The sequence below is a fragment of the Ovis aries genome, chromosome X, assembly GCF_016772045.2.
Source record: "Ovis aries strain OAR_USU_Benz2616 breed Rambouillet chromosome X, ARS-UI_Ramb_v3.0, whole genome shotgun sequence".
Lineage (NCBI taxonomy): Eukaryota > Metazoa > Chordata > Mammalia > Artiodactyla > Bovidae > Ovis > Ovis aries.
The window spans coordinates 104,390,237-104,413,593 of record NC_056080.1 but is presented as its reverse complement, the minus strand read 5'-3'; the positions used below and the strand labels follow the sequence as shown (position 1 = coordinate 104,413,593).

The 23,357-nt window shown below is 38.0% G+C and overlaps 1 pseudogene; it reads left to right on the top strand.

Moving 5' to 3' along the window:
* The first annotated feature begins 17,296 nt into the window (after positions 1-17,296).
* On the top strand, positions 17,297-19,465 carry LOC106992037 (telomeric repeat-binding factor 2-interacting protein 1-like; annotated as a pseudogene).
* The last annotated feature ends 3,892 nt before the right edge of the window (positions 19,466-23,357 follow it).

Here is a 23,357-nt window from a genome sequence, read left to right as displayed (position 1 = left end):
CCACAAACTGCCAGAATACAGAAAGGCCACCCCAAACGCAGCAATATAAACAAGATGAAGAGACAGAGGAACACGCAGCAGGTGGCTCAGACGGTAAAGCGTCTGTCTACAATGCGGGAGACCTGGGTTCGAGCCCTGGGTTGGGGAGATCCCCTGGAGAAGGAAATGGCAATCCACTCCAGTACTATTGCCTGGAGAATCCCATGGACAGAGGAGCCTGGTAGGCTACAGCCCATGGGGTCGCAAAGAGTCAGACACGACTGAGCGACTTCAGTTAGTCAGTCAGTCAGTCAAAGGAACAGGATAAATGCCCACCAAAACAAACAAAAGAGGAAGAGATAGGGAATCTACCTGATAAAGAATTCCAAATAATGATAGTGAAAATGATCCAAAATCTTGAAATCAAATTGGAATCAGAGATAAATAGCCTGGAGACAAGGATTGAGAAGATGCAAGAAAGGTTTAACAAGGACCTAGAAGAAGTAAAAAAGAGACAATATATAATGAATAATGCAATAAATGAGATCAAAAACACTCTGGAGGGAACAAACAGTAGAATAATGGAGGCAGAAGATAGGATTAGTGAGGTAGGAGATAGAATGGTAGAGATAAATGAATCAGAGAGGAAAAAAGAAAAATGAATTAAAAGAAATGACAATCTCAGAGACCTCTCAGTTCAGTTCAGTTCAGTCACTGAGTCATGTCCGACTCTTTGCTACCCCATGAATCGCAGCACGCCAGGCCTCCCTGTCCATCACCAACTCCCGGAGTCCACTCAGACTTACGTCCATCAAGTCAGTGATGCCATCCAGCCATCTCATCCTCTGTCGTCCCCTTCTCCTCCTACCCCCAATCCCTCCCAGCATCAAAGTCTTTTCCAATGAGTCAACTCTTCGCATGAGGTGGCCAAAGTACTGGAGTTTCAGCTTTAGCATCATTCCTTCCAAAGAAATCCCAGGGCTGATCTCCTTCAGAATGGACTGGTTGGATCTCCTTGCAGTCCAAGGGACTCTCAAGAGTTTTCTCCAATGCCACAGTTCAAAAGCATCAATTCTTTGACACTCAGCCTTCTTCACAGTCCAACTCTCACATCCATACATGACCACTGGAAAAAACATAGCCTTGACTAGACCTTTGTGGGCAAAGTAATGTCTCTGCTTTTGAATATGCTATCTAGGTTGGTCATAACTTTTCTTCCAAGGAGTAAGCGTCTTTTAATTTCATGGCTGCAGTCACCATCTGCAGTGATTTTGGAGCCCCCCCCCCAAAAAAAAGTCTGACACTGTTTCCACTATTTCCCCATTTATTTGCCATGAAGTGATGGGACCAGATGCCATGATCTTCGTTTTTTTAATGTTGAGCTTTAAGCCAACTTTTTCACTCTCCACTTTCACTTCATCAAGAGGCTTTTTAGTTCCTCTTCACTTTCTGCTCTAGGACAGTGTTAAACGCCCCAACATTCGAATAATCGGAGTCCTAGAATAAGAAGACAAAAAGAAAGACCATGAGAAAATACTTGAGGAGATAATAGTTGAAAACCTCCCTAAAATGGGGAAGGAAATAATCACCCAAGTCCAAGAAACCGAGAGAGTCCCAAATAAGATAAACCCAAGGAGAAACTCCCCAAGACACATATTAATCAAATTAACAAGGATCAAACACAAAGAACAAATATTAAAAGCAGCAAGGGAAAAACAACAAATAACATACAAGGGGATTCCCATAAAGATAACAGCTGACCTTTCAGTATAAACTCTTCAGGCCAAGAGGGAATGGCAGGACATACTTAAAGTGATGAAAGAAAATAACCTACAGCCCAGATTACTGTACCCAGCAAGGATCTCTTTCAAATATGAAGGAGAAATCAAAAGCTTTACAGACAAGCAAAAGCCGAGAGAATTCAGCACCACCAATTCAGCACTCTCCAACAAATGCTAAAGGGTCATCTCTAGACAGGAAACACAAAAAGAGTGTATAAACTCGAACCCAAAACAATAAAGTAAATGGCAACAAGATCATACTTATCAATAATTACCTTAAACATAAATGGGTTGAATGCCCCAACCAAAAGACAAAGACTGGCTGAATGGATACAAAAGCAAGACCCCTATATATGTTGTCTACAAGAGACCCACCTCAAAACAGGGGACACATATAGACTGAAAGTTGAAGGGCTGGAAAAAGATATTCCATGCAAATAGAGACCAAAAGAAAGCAGGAGTAGCAATACTCATATCAGATAAAATAGACTTTAAAACAAAGGCTGTGAAAAGAGACAAAGAAGGACACTATATAACGATCAAAGGATCAATCCAAGAAGAAGATATAACAATTATAAATATATATGCACCCAACATAGGAGCACCGCAATATGTAAGACAAATGCTAATAAGTATGAAAGGGAAATTAACAATAACACAATAATAGTGGGAGACTTTAATACCCCACTCACACCTATGGATAGATCAACTAAACAGAAAATTAACAAGGAAACACAAACATTAAATGATGACAGACCAGTTAGACCTAATTGATATCTATAGGACATTTCACCACAAAACAATGAATTTTGGCTTTTTCTCAAGTGTACACAGAACCTTCTCCAGGATAGATCACATCCTGGGCCATAAATCTAGCCTTGGTAAATTCAAAAACTTTAAATCACTCCAAGCTTCTTTTCTGACCATAATGCAGTAAGATTAGATCTCAATTACAGGAGAAAAACTATTAAAAATTCCAACATATGGAGGATGAACAACACGCTGCTGAATAACCAACAAATCACAGAAGAAATCAAAAAGAAATCAAAATATGCATAAAAATGAATGAAAATGAAAACACAGCAACTCGAAACCTGTGGGACACTGTAAAAGCAGTGCTAAGGGGAAGTTTCATAGCAATACAGGCATACCTCAAGAAACAAGAAAAAAGTCAAATAAATAACCTAACTCTACACCTAAAGCAACTAGAAAAGGAAGAAACGAAGAAGTCCAGGGTCAGTAGAAGGAAAGAAATCTTAAAAATGAGGGCAGAAATCAATGTAAAAGAAACAAAAGAGACCATAGCAAAAATCAACAAAGCCAAAAGCTGGTTCTTTGAAAGGATAAATAAAATTGACAAACCACTAGCCAGACTCATCAAGAAACAAGGGAGAAAAATCAAATCAATAAAATTACAAATGAAAATGGAGAGACCACAACAGACAACACAGAAATACAAAGGATCATAAGAGACTGCTATCAGCAATTATATGCCAATAAAATGGACAACGTGGAAGAAATGGACAAATTCTTAGAAAAGTACAACTTTCCAAAACTGAACCAGGAAGAAATAGAAAATCTTAACAGACCCATCACAAGCACGGAAATTGAAACTGTAATCAGAAATCTCCCAGCAAACAAAAGCCCAGGTCCAGATGGCTTCACAGCTGATTCTACCAAAAATTTAGAGAAGAGCTAACACCTATCCTACTCAAACTCTTCCAGAAATTGCAGAGGAAGGTAAACTTCCAAACTCATTCTATGAGGCCACCGTCAGCTTAATACCAAAACCTGACAAAGATGTCACAAATAAAGAAAACTACAGGCCAATATCACTGATAAATATAGATGCAAAAATCTTTAACAAAATTCTAGCAATCAGAATCCAACAACATATTAAAAAGATCATACATCATGATCAAGTGGGCTTTATCCCAGGGATGCAAGGATTCTTCAATATCTGCAAATCAATCAATGTAATACACCACATTAACAAATTGAAAAACAAAAGCCATATGATGTCAATAGATGCAGAGAAAGCCTTTGAAAAATTCAATATCCATTTATGATAGAAACTCTCCAGAAAGCAGGAATAGAAGGAACATACCTCAACATAATAAAAGCTATATATGACAAACCCACAGGAAGCATTATCCTCAATGGTGAAAAATTGAAAGCATTTTCCCTAAAGTCAGGAACAAGACAAGGGGCCCACTTTCACTACTAGTATTCAACATAGTTTTGAAAGTTTGGGCCAGCGCAATCAGAGCAGAAAAAGAAATAAAAGGAATCCAAATTGGAAAAGAAGAAGTAAAACTCTCACTGTTTGCAGATGACATGATCCTCTACATAGAAAACCCTAAATACTCCACCAGAAAATTACTAGAGCTAATCAATGAATATAGTAACGTTGCAGGATATAAAATCAACACACAGAAATCCCTTGCATTCCTATACACTAATAATGAGAAAACAGAAAGAGAAATTAAGGAAACAATTCCATTCACCCTTGCAACAAAAAGAATAAAATACTTAGGAATATATCTACCTAAAGAAACTAAAGACCTATATATAGAAAACTATAACATTGGTGAAAGAAATCAAAGAAGACACTAATAGATGGAGAAATATACCGTGTTCATGGATCAGAAGAATCAATATAGTGAATATGAGTGTACTATCCAAAGCAATCTATAGATTCAGTTCAATCCCTATCAAGCTACCAATGGTATTTTTCACAGAGCTAGAACAAATAATTTCACAATTTGTATGGAAATACAAAAAACCTCGAATAGCCAAAGCAATCTTGAGAAATAAGAATGGAACTGGAGGAATCAACCTGCCTGACTTCAGGCTCTACTATAAAGCCACAGTCATAAAGAGAGTATGGTACTGGCACAAAAACAGAGATATAGATCAATGGAACAAAATAGAAAGCCCAGAGATAAGTCCACACACCTATGGACACCTTATCTTTGACAAAGGAGGCAAGAATATACAATGGAGAAAAGACAATGTCTTTAACCAGTGGTGCTGGGAAAACTGGTAAACCACTTGTAAAAGAATGAAACTAGAACACTTTCTAACACCATACACAAAAATAAACTCAAAATCGATTAAAGATCTAAATGTAAGACCAAAAACTATAAAACTCCTAGTGGAGAACATAGGCAAACACTCTCCGACATAAATCACAGCAGGATCCCCTATGACCCACCTCCCAGAATATTGGAAATAAAAGCAAAAATAAACAAATGGGACCTAATTAAAATTAAAAGCTTCTGCACAACGAAGGAAACTATAAGCAAGGTGAAAAGACAGCCTTCAGAATGGGAGAAAATAATAGCCAATGAAGCAACTGACAAAGAATTAATCTCAAAAATATACAAGCAACTCCTGCAGCTCAATTCCAGAAAAATAACCTGATCAAAAAATGGGCCAAAGAACTAAACAGACATTTCCCCAAAGAAGACATATAGATGGCTAACAAACACATGAAACGATGCTCAACTGTCACTCATTATCAGAGAAATGCAAATCAAAACCACAATGAGGTACCATTTCACACCAGTCAGAATGGCTGCTATCCAAAAGTCTACAAGCAATAAATGCTGGAGAGGGTGTGGAGAAAAGGGAACCCTCCTACACTGTTGGTGGGAATGCAAACTAGTACAGCCACTATGGAGAACAGTGTGGAGATTCCTTAAAAAACTGGAAATAAAACTGCCATATGACCCAGCAAGCCCGCTACTGGGCATACACACTGAGGAAACCAGAATTGAAAGAGACACATGTACCTCAATGTTCATCGCAGCACTGTTTATAATAGCCAGGACACGGAAGCAACCTAGATGTCCATCAGCAGATGAATGGATAAGAAAGCTGTGGTACATATACACAATGGGATATTACTCAGCCATTAAAAAGAATACATTTGAATCAATTCTAATGTGATGGATGAAACTGGAGCCGATTATACAGAGTGAAGTAAGCCAGAAAGAAAAACACCAATACAGTATACTAACACATATATATGGAATTTAGAAAGATGGTAATGATAACCCTGTATGCGAGAGAGCAAAAGAGACACAGATGTATAGAACAGACTTTTGGACTCTGTGGGAGAGGGAGAGGGTGGGATGGTTTGGGAGAATGGCATTGAAACATGTATATTATCATATGTGAAACCAATCGCCAGTCCAAGTCGGATGCATGAGACAGGGTGCTCGGGGCTGGTGCACTGGGATGACCCAGAGGGATGGTATGGAAAGGGAGGTGGGAGAGGGGTTCAGGATGGGGAACACATGTACACCTGGGGCGGATTGATGTCATTGTATGGCAAAACCAATACAATATTGTAAAGTAAAAAAAAAAAAAAAGAAAAAAAAGGAAGGAGGTCCACAAAAGTATTGAGCTATTCTTCCACTTGCATATGAAAACATAAACACATAAATAACATTAATAAACACTGGCACATGGAGAGAGTATGTCTCGAAGCTGGCAGCAGTGACTGCATGTAGGGAGGGGGAAATAGGTGACCAGGGGACTGAAAAAAGAGGCACACAAACCATTAAAATGTGTGTGTGGGTGTGCATGTTTGCATTCACGTATAAATAAAAGAAACATTAAAATTCCCAGGAAAAAAAACAAAAGGAAAATCTACCAGGAAGTCTTGATCAACATTGCTATTTTATAAATGAGGAAACTGAGGCACAGAGACATTATTAAAGTTACAAGTTACTGAAAGATGCTTTTTGGACAGTGTATTTGTCTATACTCAGTAAATTTTGTGGGAAAGGGCACTATCTATCTAGGTTATTGGGGGGGGGAACTTGCTTTCAATTCTTTGTACAAAAAAAAGTATGTATGTTACCTAGATCTAAGCAATGTCCAGGTGTTTTACATGCTCATCTTCATTTAATTTAATAGAAAATCCACGTTCTCATTTATGGATGAGGAAACTAAGCACAGGGGCATAAATGAAATTACTAGTAACTGAAAGAGATGCTTTCTGGTGAACATATTTATACTTAGTAAACTTTGTGGGAAAGGGCATTGTGTGTCTAGTTTGTTGGTGGAAAATTACTCGATTTCAGGTCTATATTTTTAAAAAATCAAAACTAAGTATGTTACTTATATCTACTAAGCTTACCCTGGGTGTTTTACATGTTCTGCTCCATTTAATTTTAAAAAATATCTACTTGAATGTGTTATCAACATTCCCATTTTATAGATGAGGAAACTGAGGCACAGAGGCATTAGTGAATTCACTAGTAAGTGACAGACATGCTTCTTGGTGAGCATATTTATCTATACTTAGTAAACTTTGTAGGAAAAACCATTGTTCATTTAGATTGTTGGGGAAAAATGCTCAATTTCATCTAATAAAAAGAAAAAGCAATTCATTTAGATCTAGTAAGCAATGCCCTGGGTATTTTACATGCTCAGTTCAGTTCAAATGCTCAGTCGTGTCCAATTCTTTGCAACCCCATGGACTGCAGCACACCAGGCCTCCCTTGTCAGAGCTTGCTCAAATTCATGTCCCATCGAGTTGGTGATACTATCCAACCATCTCATCCTCTATGGTCCCCTTCTCCTCCTGCCATCAATCTTTCCCGGCATCAGGGTCTTTTCCAAAGAGACATTTCTTCGCATCAGGTGGCCAAAGTATCATAGTTTCAACTTCAGCATCAGTCCTTCCAATGAATATTCAGCACTGATTTCCTTTAGGATGGACTGGTTGGATGCTATGCTACATTTAATTTTTTTAAAAATCTATGAAGAATGTGTTATCAACATTCCCATTTTATAGATGAGGAAACTGAGGCACAGAGGCATTAATGATTTCCTAGTAAGTGCCAGAGATGCTTCTTGGTGAGTGTATTTATCTATACTTAGTAAACTTTGTAGGAAAGAGCATTGTCAATCTAGACTGTTGGGTAAATACACTTGATTTCAGTTCTATATGAAAAAAAAAATTCAGTATGTTACTTAGATTTATGAAGCAATGCCCTGGATGTTTCATGTGCTTTGCTTCATTTAATTAAATATCGACAAGGAAGGTACTATCAACATTCCCATTTCATAGATGAGGAAACTGAGACACAGAGGCATTAATGAAGTTACCAAAGTGAATGAGAAGCTTTTGCAGCTGCTGCTGCTAAGTCGCTTCAGTCACGTCTGACTCTGTGCGACCCCAGAGATGGCAGCCCACCAGGCTCCCCCCATCCCTGGGATTTTCCAGGCAAGAACACTGGAGTGGGTTGCCATTTCCTTCTCCAATGCATGAAAGTGAAAAGTGAAAGTGAAGTCTGTCAGTCGTGTCTGACTCCTAGCGACCCCATGGACTGCAGCCTACCAGGTGCCTCCATCCATGGGATTTGCCATGCAAGAGTACTGGAGTGGGGTGCCATTGCCTTCTCCGAGAAGCTTTTAGGTAAGCATATTTATCAAAACTTTGTAAATCTGTGGTAAAGGGAATTAACTATCTAGATTGAGGGCGATATAAAACTTGATTTCAATTCACTCTTTAAAAAAGAAAACAAAATTAAGTATGTTACTTAGATCCCCTAAACAATGTCCTGGGTGTTTTACATGTTCTGCTTCAGTTAATCGAACAGAAAATAAACAAGGAAGGTGTTATCAGCGTTCCCAATTTAAAGAAGAGAAAACTGAGGCACAGGGGCATTAATGAAGTTAATAGGAAGTGAAAGAGATGCTCTTTGTTGAGCGTATGTGTCTATATGTAGAAAACTTTGTGGGAAGGGCATTTTCTATCTAGATTATTGGGGGAATAAACCTACTTTCATATCTATCTATTTGAAAAAATAAATATTTATTTAGATCTACTAAGCAATGTCCTGGGTTTTTACATGCTCTGCTTCTTTAATCAAAAAAGAAAAATCCACTAGGAAGGTGTTGTCAACATTCCCATTTTATAGACAGGGAAACTGAGGCTAGAGGCCTTAATGAAGTTACTACTAAGGGAAAGAGATGCTTTTTGGTGAGCGTTTTTACCAATCACTTCAGTTCAGTTCAGTGGTTCAGTCCTACCCAAATCTGCGATCCCATGGACTGAAGCACGCCAGGCTTCCCTGTGCATTACCAACTCCTGGAGTTTACTCAAACTCATGTCTACTGAGTCGATGATGCCATCCAACCATCTCATCCTCTGTCGTCCCTTTCTCCTCCTGCCTTCAATCTTTCCCAGCATCAGGGTCTTTTCAAATGAGTCAGCTCTTCGTATCAGGTGGCCAAAGTATTGGGGTGTCAGCTTCAACATCAGTCTTTTCAATGAACATTCAGGACTGATTTCCTTTAGGATGGTCTGGTTGGCTCTCCTTGCAGTCCAAGGGACTCTCAACAGTCTTCTCCAGGATCAAAGTTCAAAAGTGTCAGTTCTTTGCCACTCAACTTTCTTTATAGTCCAGCTCTGACATCCATACATGACTACTGGAAAAAACCATAGCCTTGACTAGATGGACCTTTGTTGGCAAAGTAATGTCTCTGCATTTTAATATGCTGTCTAGGTTGGTCACAACTTTTCTTCCAAGGAGTAAGCGTCTTTTTCTTACATGGCTACAGTCACCATCTGCAGTGATTTTGGAGCCTCCGAAAAGAAAGTCTGCCACTGTTTCCACTGTTTCTCCATCTATTTGCCATGAAGTGATGGGACAGATGCCATAATCTGTTTTCTGAGTCTTGAGCTTTAGGCCAACATTTTTACACTCCTCTTTCACTTTCATCAAGAGGCTCTTTAGTTCTTCTTCACTTTCTCCCATAAGGGTGGTGTTATCTGCATATCTGAGGTTACTGATATTTCTCCCAGCAATCTTGATTCCAGCTTGTGCTTCATCCAACCCAGCGTTTCTCATGATGTACTCTGCACATAACTTAAATAAGCAGGGTGACAATATACAGCCTTGACATACTCCTTTTCCTATTTGGAACCAGTCTGTTGTTCCATGTCCAGTTCTAACTGTTGCTTCCTGACCTGCATACTTCTCAAGAGGCAGGTCAGGTGGTCTTGTATTCCCATCTCTTTCAGAATTTTCCACAGTTTATTGTGATCCACATAGCCAAAGGCTTTGGCATACTCAATAAAGCAGAAGTAGATGCTTTTCTGAAACTCTCTTGCCTTTTTGATGATCCAGCGGATGTTGGCAATTTGATCTCTGGTTCCTAAGTATTCGTGAGAAGGGGCTTTGACTATCTATATTGTGAGCAAAATAAATCCTGGTTTCAATTCTCTCTGTTTTAAAAAAAAATAAGTATATTAGTTAGATCTAAGAAGCAATGTCCTGGGTATTCTACATGCTCTGCTTCATTTAAATGAAAAAAAATATCTGCGAGTAAGGAGGTTTCAACATTCCCATTTTAAAGATGAGGAAACTGAGGCACAGAGGCATTAATGAAGTTAATAGCAAGTGAATGAGATGCTTTTTGGTGAGCGTATTTATCTATACTTAGAAAACTTTATTGGAAAGAGCATTTTCTATCTAGATTGTTGGGGAAAATAACCCATTTTCAATTCTTTTTTTTTTTTTTTGGTCCTAGCTAACCCTCTGATTTTATCTACTATTTCTTCGTTCCCTTCAGCCTAAGCTGGCTTCTTTACTATACTTCAGACACACTAAGCCCCCTTGCCATCTTAAGCCTTGCTGTGCACACTGACTTAACTCTGTTTCCTGTTTTTTTGTTTTTTTTTTTTTTAGTTTTTCAATTGAAGGATAATTTTTTACAGGATTTTCTATTTCAGTGCTATCTATTAAAAAATTAAATATGTTATTTAGGTCTACTAAGAAATGTCTTAGGTGTTTCACATGCTCTGGTTCATTTAATTAAAAAAAATTCAACTAGGAAGGTGTTATCAACATTCCCATTTTATAGATGAAAAAACTGAGGCACAGAGGGATTAAAAAGGTAATCATAAGTGAAAGAGATTCTTTTTGGTCAGAGAATTTATGTATACTTAGTAAAGCTTGTGGAAAGGGCATTGTCTATCTACATTGTTGGAGGAAAAAAAAACTCGATTTCCAACTTATCAATTAAAAAAAACTGAATTAAGTATGTTACTTAGATCTATGAAGCAATGTCCTGGGTGTTTTGCATGCTCTGCTTAATTTAGTTTGAAAAATACTACAAGGAAGGTGTATATCAACATTCCCATTTTATAGATGTAGACACTGAGGCACAGATGCATGAATGAAGTCACAAGTAAGTGAAAGAGATACATTTTGGTCAGCAAATTCATATATACAAGTAAACATTGAAGGAAAAGCATTATCTATCTAGACTGTTGAAAAGGGGGAAATTTACTTCTACACTCTCTATTTAAAAAAGCAAAATTAGCATCTTGCTTAGTTTTACTAATCAATGTCCTGGGTGTTTTACATGCTCTGCTTTACTTAATTACAAAGAAAATCTACCAGGAATGTATTACCAACATCCCCATTTTATAGATGAGGAAAGTGAGGCACAGAGGCATTAATGAAGTTACTACAATTTGAAGAGATGTTTTTTTTTGTGAGCCTATATACTTAGTAAACTTTGTGGGAAAGGGTATTCTTTATCCAAATTGTTGGGGGAAAAAACTCATTTTCAGTTTTATCTATTAACAAAAATGAAGTATGTTCAGTTCACTCGTTGAGTCATGGCCAACTCTTTGTGTCCCCATGGACTCTCAAGAGTCTTCTCCAACACCATAGTTCAACATCATCAATTCTTTGGCACTCAGCTTTCTTTATAGTCCAACTCTCACATCCATACATGACTACTGGAAAACCATAGCCTTGACTAGACAGACCTTTGTTGGCAAAGTAATGTCTCTGCTTTCTAATATGCTGTCTAGGTTAGTCATAACTTTCCTGCCAAGGAGTAAGGGTCTTTTAATTTCATGGCTGTAGTCACCATCTGCAGTTATTTTGGAGCCCCAAAAAATAAAGTCTGCAAACTGGAAGTGGTCAAACAGGAGATGACAAGAATACTTGCTTTTAGTGAGCGTATTTAGCTATGAAAGGGCAAGTCTGTCTAGATTGTTGGGGGAAAGAGGCTAGAGGCATTGATGAAGTTATTAGTGAGTGAAAGAGATGCATTTTGGTGAGGTATTTATTGACACTTTGCAAAATTCATGAGAATGGGCTTTGACTATCTAGATTGTGAGGAAATAAACCTAGATTTGAATTTTCTCTATTAAAACAAAAAATTAAGTATGTTACTTAGATCTGCTAGGCTATATCCTGGGTGTTTTACATGCTCTTCTTCATTAAATCAAAAAGAAAATCTACGAGGAAGGTGTTATCAACATTCCCATTTTATAGATGAGGAAACTGAGGTACAGAGACTTTATTAAATTTACTAGTATTTCATGCACTGGAGAAGGAAATGGCAACACGCTCCAGTGTTCTTGTCTGGAGAATCCCAGGGATGGGAGAGCCTGGTGTGCTGCCATTGATGGGGTCGCACAGAGTCGGACACGACTGAAGCAACTTAGCAGCAGCAGCAGTAAGTGAAACCAATGATACTGGTGAACATATTTATCTATACTTAGTAAACGTTGTGTGAAAGGGCATTGTCTACCTGGATTTTTTGGGGAAAATTACTCTATTTCAATTCTATTTAAAAAAATTAAGTGTGCTACTTAGATCTACTAAGAAATGTCCTGGGTGTTTTACATGCTCTGCTTCATTAAATCAAAAAGAAAATGTACAAGGAAAGTGTTATCAACATTCCCAGTTTACAGATGAGGAAACTGAGCCACAGAGGCAGTAATGAAGTTAGAAGAAGTGAAATGGATGATTTCTTGAGAGTGTATTTATCTACACTCAACAAACTTTGTGGAAAAAGGCATTGTATATCTAGATTGTTGGAGAAAAAAAGTTCAATTTCAACTCTCTTATAAAAAGAAAAAGAAGTATTTTACTTAGACCTACTAAGTAACATCCTGAATGTGTCATATGCTCTGCTTCAATTTAAAAAAAAAAAATCAAAGAGGAAGGTGTTATAAGCACTCCCATTCTATAGATGAGTAAACTGAGACACAGAGACATTACTTGTTACTAGTTAGGGAAATACATGCTTTTCGTTGAGCGTATTTATCTATTTAGTAAACTTTGTGGGAAAGGGCATTGTCTGCTAGACCATTGGGGAAAAAACCCAATTTCAATTCTCTCTATTTAAGAAAAAAATTCAGTGAGTTACTTAGATCTTCTAAGCCATGTCCTGGTTGTTTTGCATGCTCTTCTTCGTTTAATCAAAAAGTAAATCTACAAGTAAGGTGTTATCAACATTCCCATTTTATAGATGAGGAAACTGAGGCCCAGAGGCTTTAAGAAAGTAATTAGTAGGTGAAAGATGATGTATTGGTGAGCCTATTTATCTATACTTAATAAACATTGTTGATAAGGGCACTGTCTATTAGATTTTTTGGGAAAAAAACTCAATTTCAATTCTCTTAAAAAAATTAAGTATGTTACTTAACTCTACTAAGCATGTCCTGGGTATTTTACATGCTCTGTTTCATTTAATGAAAAATAAAAATCAGTAAGATAAAAGAAAATCTACAAGGCTGTGAGGTAAAAATAAAGATTTTAACGCTCTTAAAGAAAAACCAATATTATGTATGTTAGATCTCCTAAGCAATGGTGGGTGTTTTACATGTTAAGCTTCATTTAATTAAAAAAAAATCTATGAGGAAGGTGTTGTCACTTTTCCCATTTTACAGATGAGGAAACTGAGCCACAGAGGCAGTAATGAAGTTACAAGAAGTGAAACGGATGATTTCTTTGAGAGTGTATTTATCTACACTCAATAAACTTTGTAGAAAAGGGCATTGTCTATCTAGATTGTTGGAGAAAAAAACTCAATTTCAACTCTCTTATTAAAAAAAAAGAAATTAAGTATTGTACTTAGATCTACTAAGTAACATCCTGGATGTGTCATATGCTCTGTTTCATTTAATTAAAAAAAAATAAAAGAGGAAGGTGTTATCAACATTCCCATTTTATAGATGAGTAAAACTGAGGCACAGAGGCATTAATGAAGTTACTAAAGAGATGCTTTATGGTGAGCGTATTTATGGACACAGTAAAATTTGCAAAAATGGCACAGTCTCTAGATTGTTGGTGAAAAAAGCTCAATGTCAACTCCACCTATTAGAAAAAAACCAAAGTTAAGTATGGTATTTAGATCTACCAAGCAAAGTCCGTCTTGTTTTACCTGCTTGCCTGCATCTAATTAAAAAGAAAAACTACACATAAGGTGTAATCAACGTTCCCATTTTATAGATGAGGAAACTGAGGCCCAGAGGTATTAGTGAAGTTGCTAGAAAGTGAAAGAGATCTTTCTGGTGAGTGTACAGATTTATACTTAGCAAACTTTGTGGGAAAGTGCATTGTCGGTCCAGATTATGGGGGGGAAAGCTCGATTTCAACTCTTTCTTCTAAAACAAAACAAAACAAAATTAAGTATGTTACTTACATTTATAAGCATGTCCTTGTTGTTTTACAGAATCTCCTTCATTTAATTAAAAAAATAAATCTACAAGGAAGGTGTTTTCAACATTCCCAATTTAAACATGAGGAAACAGACACAGAGGCATTAGTGATCATAATAGTAAGTGAAATATGCTTTTTGGTGAGTGTATTTATCTATAATTAGAAAACCTCTTGGAAAAGGGCTTTTTCTATCTAGATTGTTGGGGGGAAACCCACTTTCAAATCTACCTATTAAAAAGTATTAAATATGTTATTTAGATCTACAAAGCAATGTCCTGTGTGTTTTACATGCACTGTTTCATTTAATTTAAAAAAATCAACTAGGAAGGTGTTATCAATGCTACCAACTTATAGATGAGGAAAGTGAGGCAAGTGGGCATTAATGATTTAACTAGTAAGTGGAAGAGATGTTATTTGGTGAACGTATTTATGGACATTTAGTAAAATTTTCACAAAAGGTCGCTGGCTATCTAGATTGTTGGCAAATAAAACTCAATTTCAATTCTGTCTTAAAAAAAAACCGAATTAAGTATGGTACTTAGACCTACTATGCATTGTCCTTGGTGTTATACATGATTAACTCCATCTAATTAAAACCAAAATCTACGAGGAATGTGTTATCAACATTCCCATTTTATAGATGAGGAACCTGAGGCACAGAAAGATTAAAAAGTTAATAAGTGAAAGAGATTCTTTTTGTTCATCGATTTTTATGTATACTTAGTAAAGTTTGTGGAAAGGTCAAAGTCTGTCTAGATTGTCAGGAAAAAAACTCGATTTCCAATCTGTCTATAAAAAAAAAACACAAACTCAGAAATAAGTATATTACTTTGACCTACAAATCAATCTCCTGGGTGTTTTTCATGCTCTGCTTAATTTACTTTAAAAAGTCTACAAGGAAGGTTTTATCAACATTTACATTTTATACATGATGACACTGAAGCACAGAGGTATTAATGAAGTTACTAGTAAGTGAAAGAGATGCTTTTTGGTGAGCATATTTATCTATAGTTAGTAAACTTTTTGGGAGAAGACTATCCATTGTTGGGGGAAAATACTTGTTTTCAATTCCATCTATTAAAAAAGTAAAGAAAATTAAGTATGTTACTTAGATCTACTAAGCAATGTCCTGGGTGTTTTACATGCTCTGCTTCATTTAATTAAAAATAAAATCTACAAGAAGGGTGTTAGCAACATTCCCATTTTACAGATGGAGAAACAGAGTAGAGGCATTAATGAAGTTATTAGTGAGTGAAAGAGATGCATTTTGGTGAAGTATTTATTGACACTTTGCAAAATTCATGAGAATGGGCTTTGACTATCTAGATTGTGAGGAAATAAATCTAGATTTCAATTCTATTTAAAAAAAAAACACAAAATTAAGTATGTTACTTAGATCTACTAAGCAATACCTGGGTTTTTTTACATGTTCTTCATTTAATTAAAAAGAAAATCTATGAGGAATATGTTATCAGCATTCCCATTTTATAGATGAGGAAACTGAGGTCCAGAGGCATCAATGAAGTTACTAGTGAGTGAAAGAGATCCTTTTTTGGGAGAGCATATTTATCTACACTCAGGAAACTTTGTGGAAGGTACATTGTCTATCTAGAATGTTGTGGGGGGAAAATCAATTTCAGTTATCTCTATCAAAAAGAAAAAACAAAAGTAAGTATGTTACTTAGACTACTAAGCAATGTCCTCGGTGTCTTACAGGGTCTGCTTCATTTAATTGAAAACAAAATCTAAGAGGAAATTGTTATCAACATTCCCATTTATACTTCAGGAAACTGAGGCATTAATGAAGTTGCTAGTAAGTGAAAGAGAGATGCTTTTGATAACCGTATTTATCTATACTTAGTAACCTTTGTGGGAAAGGGCATCGTCTATCTAGAATGTTTGGGGAAAAAAACTTGATTTCAATTCTATTTTTAAAAAAAAAAAACAAAATTAAGTATGTTATTTAATTCTACTAAGCATGTCCTCAGTGTTTTACATGCTCTGCTTCATTTAATTCCAAATAAAATGTATAAGGAAGGTGTTATAGACATTCCCATTTTATAGATGAGGAAACTGAGACCCAGAGACGTTAATGGCATTACTAGTTAGGGAAATACATGCTTCTGAGTGAGCGTATTTATCTATTTAGTAAACTTTGTGGGAAAGGGCACTGTCTGGCTAGACCATTGGGGAAAAAAACCCCAATTTCAATTCTCTCTATTAAAAAAAATTAAATGTGTTGCTTAGATCTTCTAAGCAATGTCCTGGTTGTTTTGCACTCTCTTTGCCATGAGGAAACTGAGGCCCAGAGGCTTTAAGAAAGTAATTAGTAAGTGAAAGATGGTGTATTGGTGAGCATATTTATCGATACTTAATGAACTTTGTTGGTAAGGGCACTGTCTATTAGATTTTTGGGGAGAAAAACTCAATTTCAATTCTATTTAAAAATTAAGTATGTTACTTAACTCTACTAAGCATGTCCTGGGTAATTTACATGCTGTTTCACTTAATGAAAAATAAAAATCAGTAAGGTAAAAGAAAATCTACAAGGTTGTGGGGTAAAAATAAAGATTTTAACACTCTTAAAAAAAACCCCAACATTATGTATGTTAGTTAGATCTCCTAAGCAATGGTGGGTGTTTTACATGTTAAACTTCACTTAATTAAAAAGAAAATCTATGAGGAAGGTGTTGTCAATATTCCCATTTTATAGATGAGGAAACTGAGGCACAGAGACTTAATGAAGTCACTAGTAAAGGAAAGTTTTTTGTTAGCGTATTTATCGACGGTAAACGTTTTGGGAAAGGGCATCGTCTATCTAGATTATTGAAGGGGGGGACTTGATTTCAATTCTATCTATTAAAAAAAAAACAAGTATGTTACTTAGATCTACTAAGGGATTTCCTGGGTGTTTTTCATGCTCTGCTTCATTTAATTAAATTGAAAATCCACGAGGACAGTGTTATCAATGTTCCCATTTTATAGATGAGGAAACTGAGGTACAGAGGCATTAATAAAGTTACAAGTAAGTAAAAAAGTTTTACCTGAATCCCTGCAGCTCCTTGTTCGTCGGGCGCTCGTGGGGGGGCAGCTTTTTCGGGTGCCCGGGGAGAGTCATGGCGGAGGCGAAGGATTTGGTCAAAGACCCCAATGGACCCACTCACTCCTTCTCTGTTCGTGAGGGAGGATGGCAGCTCCATGTCCTTCTACGTGCGTCCCAGCCCGGCAAAGCGCCGGCTCTCGACGCTCATCCTGCAGGGCGGCGGCACTCGGTGTCGCGTTCAGGAGCCCGGGGCCGTGCTGTTGGCCCAGCCCGGGGAGGCGGCGGCCGAGGCCTCGGGCGACTTCATCTCCACGCAGTACATTCTGGACTGCGTGGAGCGCAACGAGAAGCTCGAGCTGGAGGCCTACCGTCTGGGCCCGGCTCCGGTGGCCGACCAGGCCCCAGAGACGAAGCCCGCGGTCCAGGCCCGGGGCGCCGCCGCCGCCACCGCGGTGGCGGAGCCTGAGCCGCAGTCGCCGGCGGGGCGGATGGTCTTCACGGACGCGGACGACGTGGCCATCTTAACCTACGTGAAGGAACATGCCCGCTCGGCCAGCTCTGTCACCGGTAACGCCTTGTGGAAAGCGATGGAGAAGAGCTCGCTCACCCAGCACTCCTGGCAGTCCATGAAGGACCGCTACCTGAAGCGCCTGCGGGGCCAGGAGCACAAGTACCTGCGGGGGAGGCCCCGTGAGCCCCTCCTCGCAGAAACTCAAGAGGAAGGCTGAGCAAGACCCGGAGGCTGCTGATAGTGGGGAACCACAGAATAAGAGAACTCCAGACTTGCCTGAAGAAGAATTTGAAAAAGAAGAGATGAAGGAGAATGAAGCAGCAGTCAAAAAGATGCTTGTAGAAGCTTCCCGAGAGTTTGAGGAGCTTGTGGTGGACGAGAGTCCTGATTTTGAAATACACATAACAATGTGTGATGATGATCCACCCAAGCCTGAGGAAGACTCAGAAACACAGCCTGATGAGGAAGAAGAAGAAGAAGAAGAAAAAGTCTCTGCACCAGAGGTGGGAGCTGCCATTAAGATCATCTGGCAGTTGATGGAAAAGTTTAACTTGGATCTATCAACAGTTACACAGGCCTTCCTAAAAAATAGTGGTGAGCTGGAGGCTACTTCCTCCTTTTTAGAGTCTAGTCAGAGGGCTGATGGGTATCCCATTTGGTCCCGACAGGATGACTTAGATTTGCAAAAAGATGATGAGGCTACTCGAGATGCATTGGTCAAAAAATTTGGTGCTCAGAATGTAGCTTGGAGGATTGAATTCTGAAAGATATAATTGGCAAGATAATGGAAAAAAAAGTTGGGCAGATAAGACATTAAGTTTTTTTGTGTGACCATTGGACTTCAGAAATTCTTGCATTGGAACCGACACTAATCTTTTGACCAATTTTGTTGCACTGTGAGTCCTAGATTTTGTACCCAAGCACAGAGTTGTGTTCAGTTCAGTCGCGCACTTGTGTCCGACTCCTTGCAACCCCATGGACTGCAGCACGCCATGCAGAGTTGTGTAAGAGGATGGAAATAAAAGAAATGGGGTATGTTTCGAGCTCTTCCTGGCAGTATCAGTGTATTTATGAAAGGAAAATCGAGAAGGGACAGATTGGTTTACATAGTAGTGATCGTTTTCTGGAGTGGAATCCCTGCTATATTGGTGATAGGAGCTAGTCATGAAGTCAAAGAAGGAAAATTAGATGGGCCTTGTGAGACCGTGAATAAAGAGCCTCCTGTCTTTTGGCAGAAGCTCCTCTAGGTTGTGATAGATTCCAAATCAAGAATCTAGAAGTACGGAATAATTTAATTACAAGGCCTTGAACATGGACTGTCCGAAACTCTTGTATCCCTCAGTGACCTCTGATTTCTGGGCTGCTTTGAAAAGCCCGTGTTTCTTTTGCCAGCTTAATATTTGGGAACCCTGTTCCTTGGCTGTTCTTTTCTTCGAGTCTGTAGCATGTGTTTCCTTACCTATCATACAGTTTTGTTTCAGACACACACTACAAGAGAGTCTCAAGAAAAGTCTTACTTGTTTACTAGTAATGTGTTTTTATTTACTGAAGATCGTTTTGTGCTAAGAATTGTGTTAGATTTAAAAATAAGAGGATTAGTTCCTCTTTGTTGTGTTGATTTCATTGTTGAAAAGAAATAGAACTTTGTATTTGAAAAAAAAAACAGGTAAGTGAAAAAAATGTGTGGGTTTTTTTTGTGTGTGTGTGAGAATATTTACCTATACCTAGGAAACTTGTGAGAAAGGGGTTTGTCTATCTAGATTGTTAGGGCAAAAAAAACTCGATTTCAATATTGTTTAAAAAAACAAAATTAAGTATGTTTCTTAGGTCTACTAAGAAATGTCCTCAATGTTTTACATGTTCTGCTTCATTTAATTAAAAAGAAAATCTACGAGGATGATGTTATCAACATTCCTATTTTATAGATGAGGAAAGTGAGGCACAGAGGCATTAATGAAGTTAACTAATAATTGAAAGAGATGCTTTTTGGTGAGTATATTTATCTATACCTAGTAAAGCTTGTGGGAACAGGCATTGTCTAGCTAGATTGTTGGGGAAAGAAAAACTCATTTCAATTCGCTCTATTAAAAAACAAAACAAAACTTAAGTTTTTGAATTTTCCAAGATCAAAATTTGTCTTACTCTATTTCTTCCCTATATTTTAAATTATTAGCACTTTTTTGTCACGTAGGCAAAATAAGCACACTCTACTCCTCTCATTCTGTCACTTTCAGCATGTTATTCTTCCATCATAATCACAGCCCTAGAGAGGAGGTTAACTTAGAGTATAATAAAGGGGGCAGAGGAAAGCCCTGAACTCACTGTTACTCAATTTTTGTTCAGAGAGCAATGAAGTAGGCACTCTGCCCTCTTGAATAGTTCCATTCTTAAAGTTTTGATCACAGAATTGGGCTCAATATTCTCTCTCTCGTAATTCTGTGTTAATAATCATTCTGGTCAACTTTGCTGACAAAGGACTGTCTAGTCAAAGCTATGGTTTTCCCAGTAGTCATGTATGGGGTTGGATTATAAAGAAAGCTGAGCACCAAAGAATTGATGCTTTTGAACTGTGGTGTTGGAGAAAACTCTTGAGAGTCCCTTGGACTGCAAGGAGATCCAACCAGTCCATCCTGAAGGAGACCAGTCCTGAATATTCATTGGAAGGACTGATGCTGAAGCTGAAGCTCCAATACTTTGGCCCCCTGATGGGAAGAACTGACTCATTGGAAAAGACATTGATGCTGAGAAAGATTGAAGGCGGGAGGAGAAGGGGACAACAGAGGACAAGATGGTTGGATGGCATCCCCAACTCGATGGACATGAGTTTGAGCAAGCTCTTGGAGTTGGTGATGGACAGGGAAGCCTGGCATGCTGCAGTCCATGGGGTTGCAAAGAGTAGGACACGACTGAGTGACTGAACTGAACTGGTCAACTTTCTACATGTGGAGTATACAGTATGTCATGGCAAAGAGATTTATGGACTTAACTTATTTTATCTGTAGAGTTTGAACACTACTTGCATCCCCTGAAGGTGGTAGGAATCACTACTAATTCCATGGTAAAAGAAAAGCAGCATCGATATCATTAACTGATCATATTTAGTTTGAGAGCCAGAAATCCCTACTCCCTAATTCATTTAACGCAACAGCCCATTTGACCCCAAACACAACGTATTCTTGTGAGTTTCTATTGCCTGTGAGTTTCTATTGCCTCTTATGTACAAACTGCTGACTGTGAAGAAACTTGATCAAAACATCAAATATTACCAGAGAAGCCGAGTTTGTGCCCTTTACAACCATCCATGTTAACCTTAACCTCACCTCCTCTTATATGGTCGTCTGTCTTCCTGACTATGACCTCATATGACTTATTTGTAAATTCAAGCAAATGTGCTTCTGACTGGCACTGATACATCACTGATGCCAAAATATCAGAGGATGAAGCATAAGGACATTTTTTTCGATTCAGATGGAAAATATTACAGATTTATGGGTAAGTGATGGCAATCGCCATTCCATAACATCTTCATATAATCAGTATCTTCCCATGCCTCCTTTCACTGAATTTTATGACCTCAAAACTTATTCAAGGAAATTATCTTTTTTGCTGACCCAAAAGGTATAGTGGGTAGAACTGGGGATGGGGCTGTTTGCCTGAACAATCCAGTTCTGACTGTTCACTTGCTGGATTTCTACTGCTTTTCAATGACCACTTACAGAGTCATAATGCACAGAACAACTATTGATGTCCCATTGACATTGATGTGATTTCCCCTCCTGGATTGGGGGCAGCACAGCCTACAGGCATTAGTATCTAAAGGTTATATATAATGGATAATAGAGGAAAATGAAATAGCAGAAAGGAATCTGCACGGCAAACAGAAGCAGTAAATAGTTTCAGTGAAAGATCTTAGTTGGGTTACACAGCAGCTGCAAGGGGGTGGAAAAAAAACCCAATGGCTCTTACAGACTAAGCAAGAGTTGAGGGTGAAATGGTTTACTATTTTGAAATACAATACTTTTTTACTTCAACCACAGAAAGCCATTTAAAAGTCATCTTGTGCGTTACAGTTGTTATGTGACATCTTTCACTTGAATGCCTATTTATGAATTCCTACTCTACCCTTCCTGGTGGCTCAGATGGTAAAGCATCTGTCTACAATGTGGGAGACCTGGGTTTGATCCCTGGGTCAGGAAGTTCCCTGGAGAAGGAAATGGCAACCCACTCTAGTACTCTTGCCTAGAAAATCCCATGGACGGGGGAGCCTGGTGTCCATGGGGTCGCAAAGAGTCGGACACGACTGAGCAATTAAATAAATAATATTCTACCTTCCTGAGGGGGTCCATGATATGGCACAGATGGAGTAAGTGGAGGAAGAGATTTTAACATATTTATCCGAAGTCCCATAATGTCCAGTTCATGACAGAAGTCAGAACAAAGTCACAGTGTTTGCCATTAATATCTCCTCATCTTGAACCCACCCTTCTGCACTTGCTGCATTTAGCCTGATATTTCTGCATTTTCAGAGTCTCATGGTAAATCATTTCAATAGATACTCTCACCAATCCACACATCTTAGTTGCAGTAGCCATTGCAATGGATTGCCTGGTAAATCTAATTTAATTTGTGATTTAATAAGAAATAAACATGGTGGATTTACTTAGTAGTGAAAGTGAAAGTCCTTCACTTGTGTCCAACTCTTTGTGACCCCGTGGACTGTAGCCTGCCAGGCTTTTTGTTCTAAGCAAATGTAGTAAGCACGAGTGATTTCAGCTCCACAGACATCTGCTAGACATATCATTTAACTGAAGGCCAATATCTGACAAATTTTCAACCTCCATTGTTGACAACTCCACCTCCTAGAAGGTAGAGAAAATAATAGGGAGACTTGCTTCTCTCACTGACTGAAAAAGAGAAATTGGTAAAGTGAAGGTGACAGAAACTTTTAGAGAAAGCAACCATTTTAGCTGAAAGTCCATAAGTACTCTATAATGCAAAATCCTAGACTTTAGGAAAGTGGTTTTCTACACTGAAGTAGATATGCTTACATGCCCAGAGACAGTGAAAAAAAAGGAGATGAATAAAGAGCTGGGGAGATCTGCTGGCAATTGAAACCAGTGTGCCTCTACTGGGTGCTCTCCATCCTGTATTTCTAAAGAACATGTATTGAAATGAAGGCATAAAAATCAAGGATAAATGAATATAAGAGGATGTGGTAAAAAAAAAAATGCCATAAAGAATCATACCTGAAATGACCCTAAAGATTGAAAAAACCTGCTACAGATAACAGAACAGTTTTTAAAAAATATGTTTAGAACAAGAAGAGCAAGGATAGGATAGACATACAACTCATGGAATGGTATTCAATGAATGATCTTATCTTTTTTGTGAAAAAGAATGATTCTAACCTAAAAGGGTAACCAATATCATAACTATAGATTGAAGCCTAATATAGGCAAGGTGCCCAGAAGAGGGCACTCAACTGTTCTAAATGAATTGAAATTATATTCTAGAGTTGTGAGAGGTCTTGTGGATTAGATGGCCTAGTC